A 17,335-nucleotide genomic window follows, 5' to 3' on the forward strand; every position below is an offset into this window, starting at 1 on the left:
GCAAAGATGCAGCAGCAGCACAGGCATCATACAGGTTCAAGTCCCAGCTGTTCCACTTGTGACCCCACTCTCCATAATGTGCATGAGAAAGTGGTGGAAGACAGTCCAAGTTCTTGGTGCCCTGCACACAACTGGGAAACCTGGAAGAAGTTTCTGGCTGCTTTCTTCCAAAGGATTCAACCTTGTCCCTTGTAGCCCTTTACAAAATGAACCTTTTTATGTCTCTTCCCTTTCCCTCTTTCTCTTCTCTCTCTCTCTCTCTCTCTCTCTCTCAACTCTAGCTTTCCAATAAATCAACAAATCTTTAAAGAATGAAATGAAGCACCACTGCTGCATGAATACTACCAATCACTGTGCTGGGTCCTCAATTTCTAACATATGAACTTTTAGGGACACATTGAAAGCTCAGCTGCATGTGGTATTCCTTCCCAAGAAAAGCAACCAGCTGCTTATGTCTGCACAGGTGTGGTCTTTTAGACACAAGCAAGCCAAAAAATGAGCAAATGACCTAATCTTATAATTAGTTTCTACTGATTAAAAGAATAAAAGAAGGATATCACAGTCATTATGGTGGATCTGATGACAGATGCTAATGCTTTGCAGAAACTGGAGTTCACGACTCCTCCTGAAATCACACAAAGTGACTTTCTGAGAGGGAAAAGCCAGGCTTTTCATGTAATAAACATTTATGAAATTATTTTCTACTAGAAATGGCACTAGGTTCTGGGTTCACACAAATGAGTCTGACTTGGTCTCTGGTCTTGCATTGCTCATGGGCTTGTGGTTTAGATTACTGCACTTGGTAAGCAGTTATCTCGAAGAGCTGTGCACCCCTCAGCTTGATGCCTCAGGCTTTGTCAGTTCAGAAACAGAATTGAAATGGCATGTTCCTCTTGACCTGTGAGTTAGATTTAATGAGAAGATATTTGTAAATCCCATGGGATAGTGTCTTAACACACCATAAGAAATGGTGCTATAGTAGATGCCTACATGGGAGCTTGAGAACTCACAGACCTCAGCCTCTGGACCTGAGTGATCACATAGGGCTCAGGACGTGTGTTCCAGATGCCCCCCTTACTGCCTGTCCTAGAAGCATCAGCTTCTGTCCACTTTTTCCTTCCTTGAACATGCCTAGATTTATGGTCTGCTCTCATGCCCATATACTGCTTTAAGGAGATAATGACACCCTCCCTGATTCTAGGATAGATCTTGATTTGCCTAAAGTGATCATTACTTTTTCTATTTCCTTGGGTAATGGTTGGCTGAGATTTGGGCATATATGATGCATTTCTGACCAATGAGATGTGAGTTTTCTGGAAGCTTTCAAAAAATATTTTTACGTTATTAAAATATGAAAATGTTGGGGGATGCCATTTTCCCTCTGCAAACATATCCTGTCCTGAACTCTAGAGCCTGTGATTATATTTGAAAAGAGGATCTTGATAGTAGTAATCAGGTTAACATGATTTCATACCAGATTATGGTGAATCCTAGATCCCATATGATCTGTCTTTGTAAGAGTGAAGAGACAGAGGGACACACCACACACACACACACACACAGAGAAAGCACTTGGAAAGAGGTTGGAATGATACATTCACAAACCAAGGCGCACCAAGGATAAGGCTGCACTTTGAACGGATGAGGACACCCAGGAATGATGATAACTCTAGGGATCTGGAAAGAGGCTAGGATATCCTCTCCCAGTGGGTCACCAGAGGAGGTATGGCCTTGATAACATCTTGAGTCTGAATAGCTATGCTCTAGAATCTGGGAGAAGGATATTAAGTCATTAATTTTGTAGCACTTCATTATGGCATTATCAGGAAATGAACATAGGCACAAAGCAATAGTGGGGTCTTGGAATCTTTGGATTATTCCTGCAAGATGAAATCTTTGAAATTTCTGCAGCCTTGGGGTGGTTCTGAGCTTGAGGGCCGTGATGAGTGGCTGACGCTGGCGGCATAAAGTGTACAGTCACTAGATTTGACTAAACACAACCTCTGCTTTTGTTCCTAGTGAGTTAATTCATCTCTTTAGTTTAAGCCAAACTGGGTGAATTTTTCTGTTCCTTGCAAACCATATTTTCCTAATCAACTCAGCAGGTGATTTCCTTCCTACCCCTTGTTTTCTGGTTTATGAAGCGATCATGCTACACTGTCTACTCCAGAGTGTTTTGAGAACATTAAGCGATTAGAGAATGGTTCAGATTGTTGTCCTTGTATCTAATTTTTGTTATGGTAGGAAATGAACCCCAAGCATTGTATTATTAGCAGTAGTTATTCTTCTGTATGTTTTAAGCCTTAGCATGCAACAAACATTCTGCAGATACTTGCTTTTGAATCAAAGAGGTCATTCTGAGGCAACCTGGGAGTGAACTAAGGACAAGGGAAGTTTCAAGGAGTCATTCCGATCCCTGGGTCCAAGTCAAGGCCTGGGACCACCTACGGCCCGAGTCCGGTCAGCAGGGATCAAATTGGCAAGTTGGTGCTTTTATGTGGAGCTTTTTCAATAACGGAAAACCTGCAGGGGTTTACAGACAGTTGAGGCGCAGAATCGGCAGGAGCAAGTGCGGCTCGGCAACTGCCTCTGAATCTCCCCAGAGTGAGGCCTCAGCCGGCTGCACAAGGATTAAGGCAGAAGTGGGAGCTTTGTTACGTCTCAGAGTTAAGGAAAAGGCTTTCATTTTGCCTGAGGGAGAGCAACTGACTGTTTCTCCCAAAGACCTTGTTTGAAATTAAGGTCTTGGAACACTGGATTCAATTAACTACCAGTTTAGGAACCTTGGGGAATTCAACTAGCTGCGTGCTTCATTTTCCCTTACAAATCACCTCCTCTTTTCTCTTCCTGGTATTTCTCCCAGTAACAGGGAATTCTGTATTTGGGACTGGGTCAAGAGCAGCTCCTCAAGTTCACAGTGGGAAATACTGTGCAGGTTTTAGTTGCAAAGCCCATTTTTGCATCAACTTGGCCTGGAATCAAGCTCTTGAGAAAGTGTGTGTATTTAACCAAATGTATGTATATGTAGTTAGTATATGTATAAGTAGAAGATGACAGAGATGTACTTACTCAGTTTAAAAACAACAAACACTTCTTAAAAGCAGACTCTTCATTCTAAGAGTATTCAGAGTCAGAGACAGATTAGAGAAAATCTTTATCTCAGTCTTTATCTAGTGGGTGAAGAGAGACAGATAAATTGATAAGCGCATCCAATACTGTCAGATGCTGAATTCTCATGAAAATGAGAGAGCAATGAAGGAGGCATGGAGGAGGCTTAGGGATGAGATGTAGAGATTCGGTGTGAGCAGGAGTTTGCCAGCTGCAGACCTGGACAAACAAACAACACAGCTGGACAGGCAACCGTGTTCCTACTCTATAAGGGACACAAACTGTCTGCAAATTAAATTGCAGCAAGATGTCAGTTGACCCAGGTTTTACCTCGGGTTCTATTGTTTTGGAGGATTGTAACTTGGCTTCTTATTTGAAGGATATAATAAAACCTAAGTCTGAATTTAGTACATTATGAAAAACTAGAATTCCTTTTTGATAATTGTAAACAGTTTCCACCTTTAGCACAGCAGCTTTTGACTCTTGAGAAACAGTGTAAAGAAGGGGAAAGCGCATGTTGGGTAGAAGGCAGAGGGTTCATTGCTGTGAGTTAGAGATGGGAACACCAGCATAGCTGTGCTCATGGGAACAGTGGCCAGGGGAACATCTGGCAGAAGACACAGCACTGCCTTGACTGAGACAAGATGACTGTGAGGCAAATCGCTTCAGTTAGCCTGGAGCTATTTCTTGTTACTTACTGCAGTCTCTGTGATGCAAATGTCCTTCTCTGTTTTCTCTACAACATAGAGACTCAACATTGTGTTTTTATTCCACTTTCAATGAAACTTTAAAATCGCCCTTGTAGTTTTGTATGTAGATGGACAATTGTTCCAGCACCATTTATTGAAAAATGACTTGTCATCATTAAATAACCTTTACTCTTTGTAAAAAACCAGTTGACTATATTTCTCTGTGCATATTTATGGGATGTTTATTTTGCTCCACAGTTTGCTTGCTAATTGTTTTCTAAAAGCTATAGTATGCTGATCTTCCGTCTGATCATTCACTCCCCAAGTGAGCCGCAACGGGCCGTGCTGTGCCAATGATCTGAAGCCAGGAAATTCCTCCAGGTCTCCCAAGCGGGTGCAGGGTCCCAAGGCTTTGGGCCATCCTTGACTGCTTTCCCAGGCCACAAGCAGAGAGCTGGATGGGAAGTGGGGCTGCTGGGATTAGAATCGACACTCATATGGGATCCCGGCGTTTGCAAGACAAGACTTTACCTGCTAGGTCACCACACCAGGCCAAGTAGCTGCTCCACTTTCACTCTGGATCCCTATTTATGCCCTGGGGAAACAGCGGAGGATGGCCCACACCATCGGGCCCTTGCATCCACATGGGAGACATAGCAGAAGTTACTGGCTTCCAGATTGGGATTAGCTCAGCTTTGGCAGTTGTGATCACTCAGGGAATAAACTGGAGGATGAAAGACCACTCTGTGTTTCTCCTTCTTTCTCTGTAAAATCTGCCTTTCAAATAAAAATTTTTAAATGCAATGCTATACAAGATACCAGAAGAGAAAATCAAGGTGACTAATCTGCTTGAATAATACTTGGTTCACACATCTCATAGAACTTTAAACACCAAATTACTAATTTTATGGTAATAAGAGTATAGAAACAGGGAGACTCAAGATGGTTGAAACAGATGGAGAAACATTAGCCAAGGTGAAGCAGAGAGGGCACATTCCAGGAAATAAGAGAGGCCAGAGAACAGCAAAGGGACACCTGGAGACTGATGGACACAGGAAAGCAGTGGAAACAACAGGGTGGTATTGCAGTGACCAGACAGCCCAGCAGCATTCAGCCAGCAGCAATCTGAACTGCACCAGTGGCTGGAACTCCACCAGCAATCAGATGACAAGGGGAGTTCACTGGGAGCTCAGGAGGTAAAACCAGACAAAGAACTGCCCATCCTGCTTGTTTCTTTGATTTGACCAGAAGCAGAGACAGAACAGCGGATCCCAAATAGGTAGTGCAGGAACAGGGTGGATTTCATAGCCCACGCCCCCAGTAGAGCCGAACCAGGCACAATCTTGCCCAATAGCAAAGGCTATGGGATAGAACTGCACATGCACTAAATTGGGTGAAAACTCATTTCAGGCTCAATAAATTGCAACGACGTGGCATCCTACAAGTTCTACCCAGACCTAACGGCCAGCAGATCAAGAACTTCACCAATGACACATCAGACACCATTTTGTACAGTATGGCAAAGGCTTTGAGGGAAACGACTGAGCTGCACATGCCCTGAGGTGAAAGTGAACTCACTGAGCTCAGTGCATTGCACTGTTATCACAGGAAAATAATACCAACTTTGGCATGGTAGGAATCAAAATAGGTCCTTGTGGCCTTCAGATCTAACGGCCGCAGGATTCAGAAAGATCAGCACAACAAACAACCTAGCTATTTAGGATACCAGGTGTCTTCCTAATCCTGGGAACTGCATAAACTGGAAGAGGCAGAAACATGGTTCAGACAATGGTGTAGCAAGAGCAAGGGGTCACAGGAGGTAGAGTGATGAACCAGGAGTTGGAGCTACAGAGACCATGGTGGAAATACAACATGAAAGCCTAGATTTGAAACTCACTGGAGGGAGTGGCACAAATGACTACAAAGAATCATGTACCAAACACAGTAAGTAACATTGAATTGTAGACCAAAGACAAGGCTTAGAAACCTGCCCTAAGGAGAAGAATCTGCTAACCAGAAGTACAATGACCAAGAGCAAAAGAAAAGATGAAGGCACAATGAATATTACTGAAAACTCCTTTGCAAAGGAACAAAAGCCTTTGCCAGCCTTAGAGTTAACAAAGGAAGACATCAAGAAAATAGGGAATACAGAATTAAAAACACTTGTTATAAAGCTTCTTATCAACAATGAGAAGCACATGCAGGAATTTAAGGGCTATGTCAAACAGGAAAGAGCAACACTGAAAAAAAAATCAAGCCAAATTATTGGTAATGAAAGACATAATAGAGAAAATTAAAAATTCAGTGGGACCCAGTGTGGTGGCCTAGCAGCTGAGGTCCTTGCCTTGCATGTACTGGAATCCCATGTGGGCACCAGATCATGTCCCCGCAGCCCCGCTTCCCATCCAGCTCCCTGCTTTGGCCTGGGAAGGCAGTGGAGGACAGCCCAAAACTTTGGGATCCTGCACCTGCACAGGGGACCTAGAGGAAGCTCCTGACTCCTGGCTCCTGCCTTTAGATCGGCTCAGCTCAAGTTGTGTCCACTTGGGGGATAGAGGGAGTGGTGAATCAGTTGGCATAGGATCTTTCTATCTCTCCTCCTCTCTGTATGTCTGAATTTCCAAGAAAATATGTAAATCTCAAAAAAATTGTCAAAAGTCTCCAAAATAGAATGATGGAGGCAGAAGGAAGAATCTCAGAATTGGAAGATATTTTTTTGTCACCGGGGGAAACAAACAAAAAGCTGAAAGTAGAGCTGGGTCAAGCTAAAAAAAGTATTCAATAATTAAGAGACAGTATTAAAACGCCAAATATAAGCATGGAGTTCCAGAAGATGCAGAAAGAGAAGCTGGGTTTATAACTGTATCCAATGAAATAATAAAAGAAAATTTCCCTAATATGAAGAAAGAACTGGGAAACAATACAAAGGAGGGGCATAGAATTCCCAACAGGGTTGACCAAAAGCGATCTTCACCAAGACGCATGATCATCAAGCTCTCTTCAATCGAACATAAGGAAAAGATCCTTAAATGTGTTCGTGAAAAAAATCAACTGACATATAAAGGAATTCCAGTTAAACTCATAGGAGACCTCTCACAAGAAACTCTATAGGCCAGAAGAGAATGGAGTGACATATTCCAGATTCTAAAAGCAAAAAATTATCGGCCCAGGATAACGTACCCAGCAAAGCTTCCCTTTGTCTTTCAAAATGAAATAAAATTCTTCCACAGTCAAGAAAAGTTCAAAGAATTTGCCTCTTTCAAACCTGCCCTACAAATGATACTTCAAGATGTTCTCTTGACAGAGAAGAGGAATAGCACCCAGCAAAACCAAATATGAAGAACATCCCAATAAAATAACAACTGAAGACTAAATCAATGAACAACCATTGTTAAAATTACAGCATTCATATTAACCCTGAATGTAAATTATTTAAACTCATCAACCAAATGTCATAGATTAGGAGACTGGATTAGAAACACAAAACCCATCTATTTGTTGCCTACAGGAGACTTATCTCACCAATAAAGATCGGTGGAAACTATATCTCATGGATTTTTATGCTTTTAGTTTCATTTCTTCAAAACACTTTTTTTCTCATTAAATTTTTCAGTGACTCAGGTTGTGGTTGAGAACCTGCATTTTCCTATTAACATATTGGTTAATCAATACCATGTCAATTAATGCCATAATGTTGTAAATGGTTGGAAATATTATGTTGGGACTTTTAATTGATTGGAATGATACTCTGCCGGCTCTACCTTTAGACCAGAGATGGTCTCACCAAGAAACCATTGAACTTACAGGACAATAAGATGCTGGACTTTATGCCTGGTAAATACCTCCAATGAAAGAATGTCAACTGAATTTGAACTATGGAAATGCAACAAGGTGGAGCAATCCACCGTGGGGAGAGGGTTTTGGGTGGGGCAGGGGAATCCTAGTGCATAAAAAAATGTATCACATAATGCAATGTAATTAGTTTTAAAAAAAAGGAAATGCAATAAAAATATATGTTAAAAAAAAGAAAAAAAAGGAAAAAAATTTTTCAGTGACTCATAGATCATACAGAAGCATTGCCTTTCTTCAAGAAGGTTCTTGATTTTCATTTGTTCAGCGACACATTAGTCATTCAGTAGCATGTTATGTATGGTGTTGCTTATTTCTTTTTTTTTCTTCCTGTTGTTGATTTTGTTTTGTAGCTTTTCCTTTAAGGGGATGTATACTAACTGGGTTATGGAGACTATCATATCCAGTGGCATGTCGTTTAACTTCATGGTATTGTAAATTTCTGTTTTTCTTCCTGTTGTTGGTTTTGTTTTGTGGTTTTTCACTTGGGGGGATTTATAGTGACTGTGTAGTAGAGACTGACATGTCCAGATGTAAGGATACAGTACAATGTGCATCTCTACTCTGGATTGAGGATGCACTCTCAGTGAAACTGTTGAATACGTCTTGACAATGAGATGCTGGAATCTCTGTCATTGTCCATGCCTGCAATGCTGGGCTTATGATTGTTTATGAGGAACTATGCTATTGTAATGATATGGAAGAACTCAGTGTGTGTGTGAGCGGGTGGATTTGGGAAGGGCGTAGGGGAAATCCTAGGGCCTATGGAACTGTACCATAAAACAATAATGATAATAATAATAAGAGGGTAGAAACTCAGTCCATTTAAATGGCTTAGGAGGAAGGCCTACTGGGAGGGCCTTAGGTCACTTTGAATACGCCCTCAGAAGAGAATTCTTGGCAAGAAGGATATAAGAGCTTGAACTGGGCCCAGTCTCTCCTCTCTTCCCGAGTTTCCTCATTCTCCTTTCTGTGTGTGCTCTGCCATGGCCATTTACAACCCTCACCACATACCAAGCCAATGGGATCACTTCATTCCGTGCTGGAACCTCTGAAACTGTGAGTTCAATGGACATTTTCTCTTAACCAAGTTCATTATCTCAGATATCTTATTGAAATAACAAAAAGCTGTCTGGTAGAGCAACCTTGAGTCTGGTGCTGGCTGCTGGAAAAAACAGTAAGGACACACTTTCTTGGGGTGGTGTTTGACATAAAGGCTAAGACATCGTTTTGAATGCCCACATGCCATATTGTACTGCCTAGATGAAACTCCTAGCTCTATTTCTGATTCTAGCTTCCTGTAATGCATTCTCTGAAGAACAGCTGATGATGATGGGAGTGACTGGGATCCTGCTACACACCAGGGAATCCTGGATTGCACTCCTGCCTGCTGCCTTGAGCTGGCCCAACCTTCACCATTATGGGCACTTGGAGGAGTGAAACAGTAGATGGAGTTCCTGCCCCACACATGTGAGAGTGTGTGTGTGTGTGTGAGTGTGTGTGTATCTCAATAAACAAAATAAAAATAATTATCTGCTTTAAAAAAGAAACTGTTAAGAAAATGAAATGATGAATCATAGATTAAGAGAACAATATTCACAAAACACAATTATGATAAAGGACTTGTAACCAAAATAAGTGAAAAACCCTCAATCCTCAGGAATAAGAAAATCAACTGCACAATTTAAAGATGAGCAAAAGGTCTGAACAGATTCCTCGCCAAAGAAAAGATGAAGGAAAAAAGAGCATATTAACCGCAAATGAGCACACTACCAGCAGGTGCATAAGGCAACTCAATACACATATGAAAACAACTAAAGTTTCCAACACTAGCAGCACAACACCAAACGCTAGCAGGGGTTTGTGAAAACCGGAATTCTCATTTATTATTGATAGATGCACACACCTTCAACCACTCATGAAGACAAGTTGCCAGTTTCTTACAAAACCAAAGAGACTCTTGCCACAGAACCCAGCAGTCATGCTCCTAAGAGTTTTTTCAAATGCTTTGGAAACTCAATTCCATACAAAAATGTGTACAGGAATGTTCATAATAACTTTATTCATAACTGCCAGACATTGAAAGAACTACGCTGTTTCCAACTGGCAAAAAGATAAAGACTCTGAGGACCCATAAACACAAATTGTTAGGTACAAGAAGCATGCTATAAAGTTTATAATTGACTCTGTAACATTCTGGAAAAGGCAAAGCTACATAGATAGTAAAAAGGTTGGAGGCTTCCAGGGGTTCAAGGGCAGAGAATTGATGAGCACAGACTGAAAGCTGCTTCCATTCAATGATGAGGACATGACAGCACATGCAAAATCCACGGAGCATGCAACAGGAATAGTGAATCCTGGCAGAAATTCACCGGAGCTCATCAGTTTTAAGAATGTAACAATCTCATGTGAGTTGTAACTGCACAGACAGAGAAGGCGATGGGCAAGATGGGCGCTCCTACTACAAATGCCTGCACACTCATTCGGAAAGCTTGACAGCCAGAAATATGTGCCTGACATTTGAAAACTGCCAGGAATTCTGGAGCTGCTTCTGATGAGGAGGCTCGAATTGCTTGATGAGAAAAGGCAGAGTAAAAATTTGGGTAAAAATGCTTACAAGGCATTTTAATTAGACCAAGATAAAGTACGATCCCCTCCTGAAGCAAAGGAGCCCAAAACGACTAGAAATCAGCCATGTCTGCGAGCTGCGGTTTCTCTCAAAGCCTCCAGAGAGCCCAGGAATCAAGGGCGGCAGACTAGGTTAGGAGAAATCTACTGACCAGGTCCCCTCCCAGCAGGGTGTTAACCTGGGCATGGCAGCCGGGAGACAAGTCGAGGGTGAGAAGAAAGCAACAGCATGGGGAACCGCCAGAGGAGGGCAGGGGTTGAGGTAAGGACATGAGGAGCAGTCATTTTGGAAATATTCCCCTGCACTGTAATTCATCTTTCAGGTCACAAGCCTTCAGCAGTATTTTATAAACAGCACAGTAGAAAACTAAGGGTCAGACTTGACTGGTTTGTGTTTAAGGAAAAGCACTACAGAGAGAATCACTTGAGGAGGCTAGAAGCAACGTGAAAATACTCAACGTCCAGAAAGGAGCACAGGTGCAGAATGAACTAAGTGTTTGCAATCACCATCCTCCCCCACAAAAACAAAAATCAAACAAACAAGCAAAAACCTCTTACGTTGATATCTCCAAACCATAAGGTCAAACATGAGGAGATGGAACCTGTTGGAGATGGTCAGGTCATGAGAAGAGGGCTCTCTTGAGTAGGGTTTGTATCCTTAGGAGAGGGACCCCCAAGAACCGTCTCAACCTCTTTCCACCCGTGTGGACACCATAAGAAGTCACAGGTAATGAAACAGGCTGTCAACCGAGCCCAGGTCTTCTGGCACACAGATCTCAGTCATCAACCCCCAGCACCTTGAGAAACAGATGTCTGCTTTGCTACTTTGTGGCACACCCAACCAACCACAACAACCTGAACTTGTCCAAGACAGTTAGGTCTCTGAAGACTCTAGAAAGGCGGCGAAGGCACCGTAAGCAGAGAGGACAGCCCTGCACATGGGGAGGACTGGGATACAGGAGAGAACAATGTCCTAGCAGGGACCAGAGTGTGAAAACATGGCAGAGTGACCCATTTTGTAAAAAAGTAAGTCCCATCTTTAAAGGTGATTTGAGACTTCTTCTGGGGTAAATGTGATAATAAAAATTATCTCCTTATGAAAATTTAGAAATAGTTTCCACCTAGGAGATGCCCACAAAGTATGTGCTAACTCACTCACAAAAGGGCATACACATCTATATCCACAAACACATCTACAGGCCTCACACACACACAGGCTTACATACATACACTCTCACTCATGTAGACATAACACCCAGTACCCACATATACACTTTCACACAGGTAGTCATGCTCTTCCATGCACAGTCTCTCTCTCTCTCTCTCTCACACACACACACACAAACACATATACTCTGACATGCGCACTTTCACCCAGCACACAGTCACATTCATGCACATACACCCATGCACAGTCACACACAAACATACCCTGTCACAGTAGCTCACATACACACTCACACCCTGTCATACACACACACTCACACAGTCACTCTCACACACACACACCCTGTCACACTCATACACAGATACTCGTGCACAGTCACACACAAACATACCCTGTCACAGTAGCTCACATACACACTCACACCCTGTCATACACACACACTCACACAGTCACTCTCTCACACACACACCCTGTCACACTCATACACAGATACTCGTGCACAGTCACACACAAACATACCCTGTCACAGTAACTCACATACACACTCACACCCTGTCATACACACACACTCACACAGTCACTCTCACACACACACACCCTGTCACACTCATACACAGATACTCGTGCACAGTCACACACAAACATACCCTGTCACAGTAACTCACATACACACTCACACCCTGTCATACACACACACTCACATAGTCACTCACACACACACATACATGCTGTCAGTCACTGACACAAACACACCCTTTCACACATGTACACTCTTTCTCATACTCATCACACACACACTCTCACATACACACACACACCTCACTCACACATTCACATTCTTGCTGTGCAGTCGCTCAAGCAATTCCACAGTATGCCTGAGTCACTCTGAAGTTATTTTTCCTCTCCAGCATTGAACATGAAAATTGTGTTTTCATATTTCTTTCCATCCAAGTCCTGTGGATCTGCTTAATAAGATTCAGACTTTCATTCTTTCCATCTCAGGAACTGAAGAAAAGGAAGTCTCCAGGGGTCAGCCCTGCTTGAATTCTCAGCAGCCTCTACAATAGGAAAGTTCAAACATTATGGCCTCCAGTCATTTTCTAAAACAAACAAAACCGAAGTAGGCCTGGGAGGCTCTCTCATGACTTACATGACCAAAATCCTCTTTTTCTCATTTCTCTTTGATTTTTTTTTGTCCTTCCTCGTCCACATATTCTTCAAAAACATGTGAGTCATGTGTACATTTGGAACTCAACTGATGAGTTCCTACATATGAGTGTGAAATGTCAGCAAGTAAATTAAGCTGCAGTCCTGACTGGGAAGGTAAGTCAAGCTGAAGAGCCACAAGAGCTGCCTTTTGGGGTCTGCCTTCCTGAGAGGAGACAAGTAGCAGGAATCCAGGACCAGAGATACGAAAGCAAAGACAAAGCTGTGCTTGGAGCCAGAAGACTGAAAGGATGTGGGGGTGAGGGGCAAAGCCCAAGCCAGCAGTGGCTCCACGAGGCAAGTGAGAGGGGATTGAGGGAACAGGGGCAGGCAGCACCTCTGGGCTCGAATGCAGCATGGTCCCTGCAATCATGGCAACACCGTTACCCAACATTCTATTCTCCTAACCTCCTCTCTGAGGGTTCCCATTAGTCTGTTCCTTCTAACACTGCTTGCAGTCATCTCAGATAGAATCTGGCCACTCTCAACACATCCCTGTGTTCCACAGAGCTGTGATCAACACATTGCCACCCTGTGCCTCTCCCAATTGCCTTCTGCTCTAACATCCTCTTAAAGCTCAGGTCAACAGGCGACCCAACCTCTGTCCCCACCACTGCTGGCCCAAGTCACCTCTTGATTATTACTCATCTTGGGGGTGGCTTCCTGAAAACAGTTGTACCTGACCCAAGAGTCCTCTTCATCCCCTCTCATCACAAGTGGCCTCAACATCCATCAGATTTAACGTGTACCTCCATCAGATTTCCCAGGTCACTAGGAGCCTCACCTCTCACTCACTATTCACCTGCACTGATCAGCCAACAGTAACAAACAGCGTCTATTATCACTACACTGTGTGCCAGGTGCCCTGATACTGATGTAAATGGAACCCTGGCCTCTAAAGATGCATAGACTAGCAGGAAAGCTAGCCACAAAGGAGAGGGACTCAATCTGCAAGGCAGAAAGACAGGATCTACAGTACTGACAGGGTAGAGACTCTGTTGGGACTATGGCAGTGTCCCATCAGCAACTGAGGATGAAGCAGGAGGGCTTCAACCTCCAAAAGGTAGAGGGAGAAAGTAGCATGAGCTGAGCTATGTCTCATAAAACCTGTTTTAGGTTTAAGTCCAGTTTTCAGGTGATAATCAACTTGAAACCAGGGAAGAAGGCCGATCATAAACAAGGGATCTTTGTTATATTTATAGCCTGGCATCTAATGCTTATGTTGGTTCCTGACAGGTGCTCAGTAAAGGTTTCTCACACAGAACTCAACCATCATGAACGTGACCAGCATTATAAGGGCTGGAGGGAAACGCTGCAGACCAATCTAGGGAGCACAAAGCAAAAAGAATGATTACCTTTATGGACGTGGCTTTCAGGGCCATGTGCAACTGAAACTGCAGATGAGAGGTGACGGTAAGCAACTGAATGTGTGTGGAATAACTACAGCAGTCGTAGATTAGTCTGGCTCTGAGACAGTGTACAGCACCAGGAGGAATCTACAGAAAAATCACATCCATCTTTTCCCAAAGCCTCTTGGACTTCTTTGATTGTTGTAGGACCAAACCAGCTTCCTAAAATGAGGACTGCGCTGTTTGGAACAGAGAACCACCTCCCCTTTCCCAGCCTGGGTTGGCACTGGAAACCCCAGACACACAGGAGTCTTAAAAAGTGACCAGAGGCGTCATGGGACTTTTCTACTATCTTTAAAATCCCAATAAATTAAAATCTGTATAGGCAAACCAAAGTATCCCCATTGTCCACTGTAACTAGAACAGCCCCAGCATGCTCACACTGGCCATGTGGAAAGGAAACTGATTGGAGGGTATGTGTGCATTTAATTAAATGCAAATGCGGAACAGAATCAACTAGTTATTATTGAGTGGAGTTTGCCTGACAAAATCTTTCAAAACATGTTGTATTTTGCAAGGAGTTAATAAAAGAGGCTTCTGGTGTAGAAAGGTTGGAGATCATTTAACAAGGAACAAGAAAAAGCCTGTTTATTTCATCAGCTCATTACGTGGGGCAGCGGCATTTTATTCCCTCTGCCTGAGGAGGTGCTGATCATGTGTGTTAATCCCTGACTGTTACTTGGGATCGAGTGGCCTTGGACAAGGGACTGTGGCTTACAAATCAAGTATGGATCATGCCTGTTCTGTACTAAGTGGAGCAGAGAGTAATTAAAGAGTTAATGTCGGGTTCCCTATTCAAAAGTATGGAGGCATGTTCTTTAGCCACGGTTCTGTGTAATAACACTTTAATAACACTTCAATAACAGTGTGAAGGCTTTAGATAATATGATACAACCAAGCCTGGATTTGAAAACAAGCTTCCCCATTTATCACATATGTAATTTTGGGGGGGAAAAAAACTACATGCAATTGCAATGGCCAAAATGGCTTTAGAAACTGGAGTTTCTCTTATAAAATAAGATATTGTGTATAGTAACGTTCAGATAGAGCAGTTTCTTAAGGGTGACACCAAAGAACTGGATTCCAGCGCAATTTCTACAGAACCATGTGAATGCATAGGAAAGTTCATGATCACAGCTACAGCTATAGCCATTGCAGACATTTGGGGAGTGAACCAGTAGATGAGACCTCTCTGCCTCTTCTTCTTTCTCTGTCATATCTGCCATTCCAATAAAAATAAGTAAGACTTTAAAAAAAAATGGCTGGCATCAGAGTGATTAAGATCCCTCTTGGGACACTTGTATCCTATATTAAAGATTGGGTCCAAGGCACCTCTTCCAACTTTAGCTTCCTGCTTACACTCACCCTAGGTGGCAGCAGTGATGGCTCAAGTCCTAAGTGGCATCCCAGCGACCCCTCCCTCCCACCCCACAGGAGACCTAGTTTGAGTTCTAGCTCTTAGTTTCAGTTTAACCCATGATCCTTCCCTGACAATTATTACTGGACTGAAGAGTGGCTTACTATCTGAACTCTGTTAGTCTAATCATACTGAGGTAAAGCATTTATATTCCAGAGCAGGAGAGGTGGAAAAAAAGAAGTCTATTGGTTCCATTGCTGCAGTCATATTGAGAACATGCAGACAACCTGCTTCTACCTTGAGCATCATGTGGAAACCAATCAGAGAAACTAGGTACAATGTTGAGTGACCAGAACAATCTGGTCTCTCCTTCCATTGGACATACAGTAATGAGGAGTGATGCACACTCTTACAATGCAAGCTAATTTCGATTGGGTTGCTGAGAGTTCAGCCTAAATCATGATATCTCAAGGGATGATACCAAAGGAGTAACTGGCATGTTGGAGAGATCAGATTTAGTAGCAACCCGGATGAGGCAGGAGTATGTGGGAAAGCCCTGTGGCAGAAAAGAGTAGAGTTCAACACAAGAGCAACAAGAAGTGAAGGAAACCAACCTGGCAAAAGTTAAAAGGGAAGGGGGAGTAAGGAACTCCCAATACAAGATAAGGTTGAGAGACAGAAAGAGCTAGTACCCAGAGATCCTGCTAAGATTTTGATCTGAATCCTAATGAGAAGTCTTTGGAACATGCTATGGTTTCATGATTACATGGTCAGATTAATACCATGTTGGACACTAATAGGAGGAAGGCAAGAGACGATGGCAAATTAGGCTAGCTTGGTGACTACTGAGCTAGAGCAAAGTGGACAAATGTACATGTATTTGAAAGGCAGTATCAGTGCAACTTGCTGTTACATAAAACCATGTTGTGAAAAAGTCAGCAAGAGGCAGATAGGGTTGTCAAGGATGACTTCTAAGTAAGCACTGGATATAATAGAAGAAATAATGCACCTTTCGGCAAAATAATGGACATGACAGAAAAGCAGCTTCATGGAGAAAGACCTTGAACAGTTAATGGGGAGAGAACCAATGTCTTACTTAAATTTAAGTAAGTATCTTAATTATAATGAATAGAAAGAGTAACAGTTACCTTTGCTGAGTATTTGTTAATGGACAGAACCTACTGAATGCTTAGTCATTTAGAATCACCACTGGGTGATTCTGTATTTTCCCAAGAGGATCACATCCCCAAGCTAAACTCTCTTCTACAATTTCATCTCTTTCCCTTTCCTAACAAGAATCATTATCTATGTCCACACCAATAATTTGGACAGGTTTGTAGGCCTCCTATCAAATGAACATGGCAGAAGGGATAATTCTGACTTCTGAACCAAATTCATTAAAAGTCACGCAGCATTTGACACACACTCTTGATACACTCATTTTCAAAGAAGTCAGACCACATCAGTGGGCTTCTCTGAGACTACCAAGCTGGAGGGGCTACAGTTGATTCCTCGATTATCACACGCAGGAGAACTTTGTGTTAATTGTCAATGCCAACTCAACAGCCAGGTGAGCACACCACCTTGGAAATACATTTACCAACTCCAATCATATCACCACATCTGCCTTCAGGAGAAGCAGGGAGCCACAAAAAAGGAAAAAACTCAGAGTAAGCAAAATAATTTATAGCAATTGATCTTTCATGGCACTACATTTTGGAAGTAGTTGGTTATACCTTACCATTGTGTATGTGAAAAACATAAGAGATCAATACAAACTGCTAATGTGCTTACAAGAACGTAAGTCAGAATTCTCACTTATCTAGCTGGTTAGAACCTGTGCCATTCTCAAACCTCATTGCTCACACCATGTTGGTTACATCCCCCAAATTAAATTGCTGTTTCTATTGAAAATATTACA

This window comes from Ochotona princeps, chromosome 11 (assembly GCF_030435755.1).
Source record: "Ochotona princeps isolate mOchPri1 chromosome 11, mOchPri1.hap1, whole genome shotgun sequence".
NCBI lineage: Eukaryota > Metazoa > Chordata > Mammalia > Lagomorpha > Ochotonidae > Ochotona > Ochotona princeps.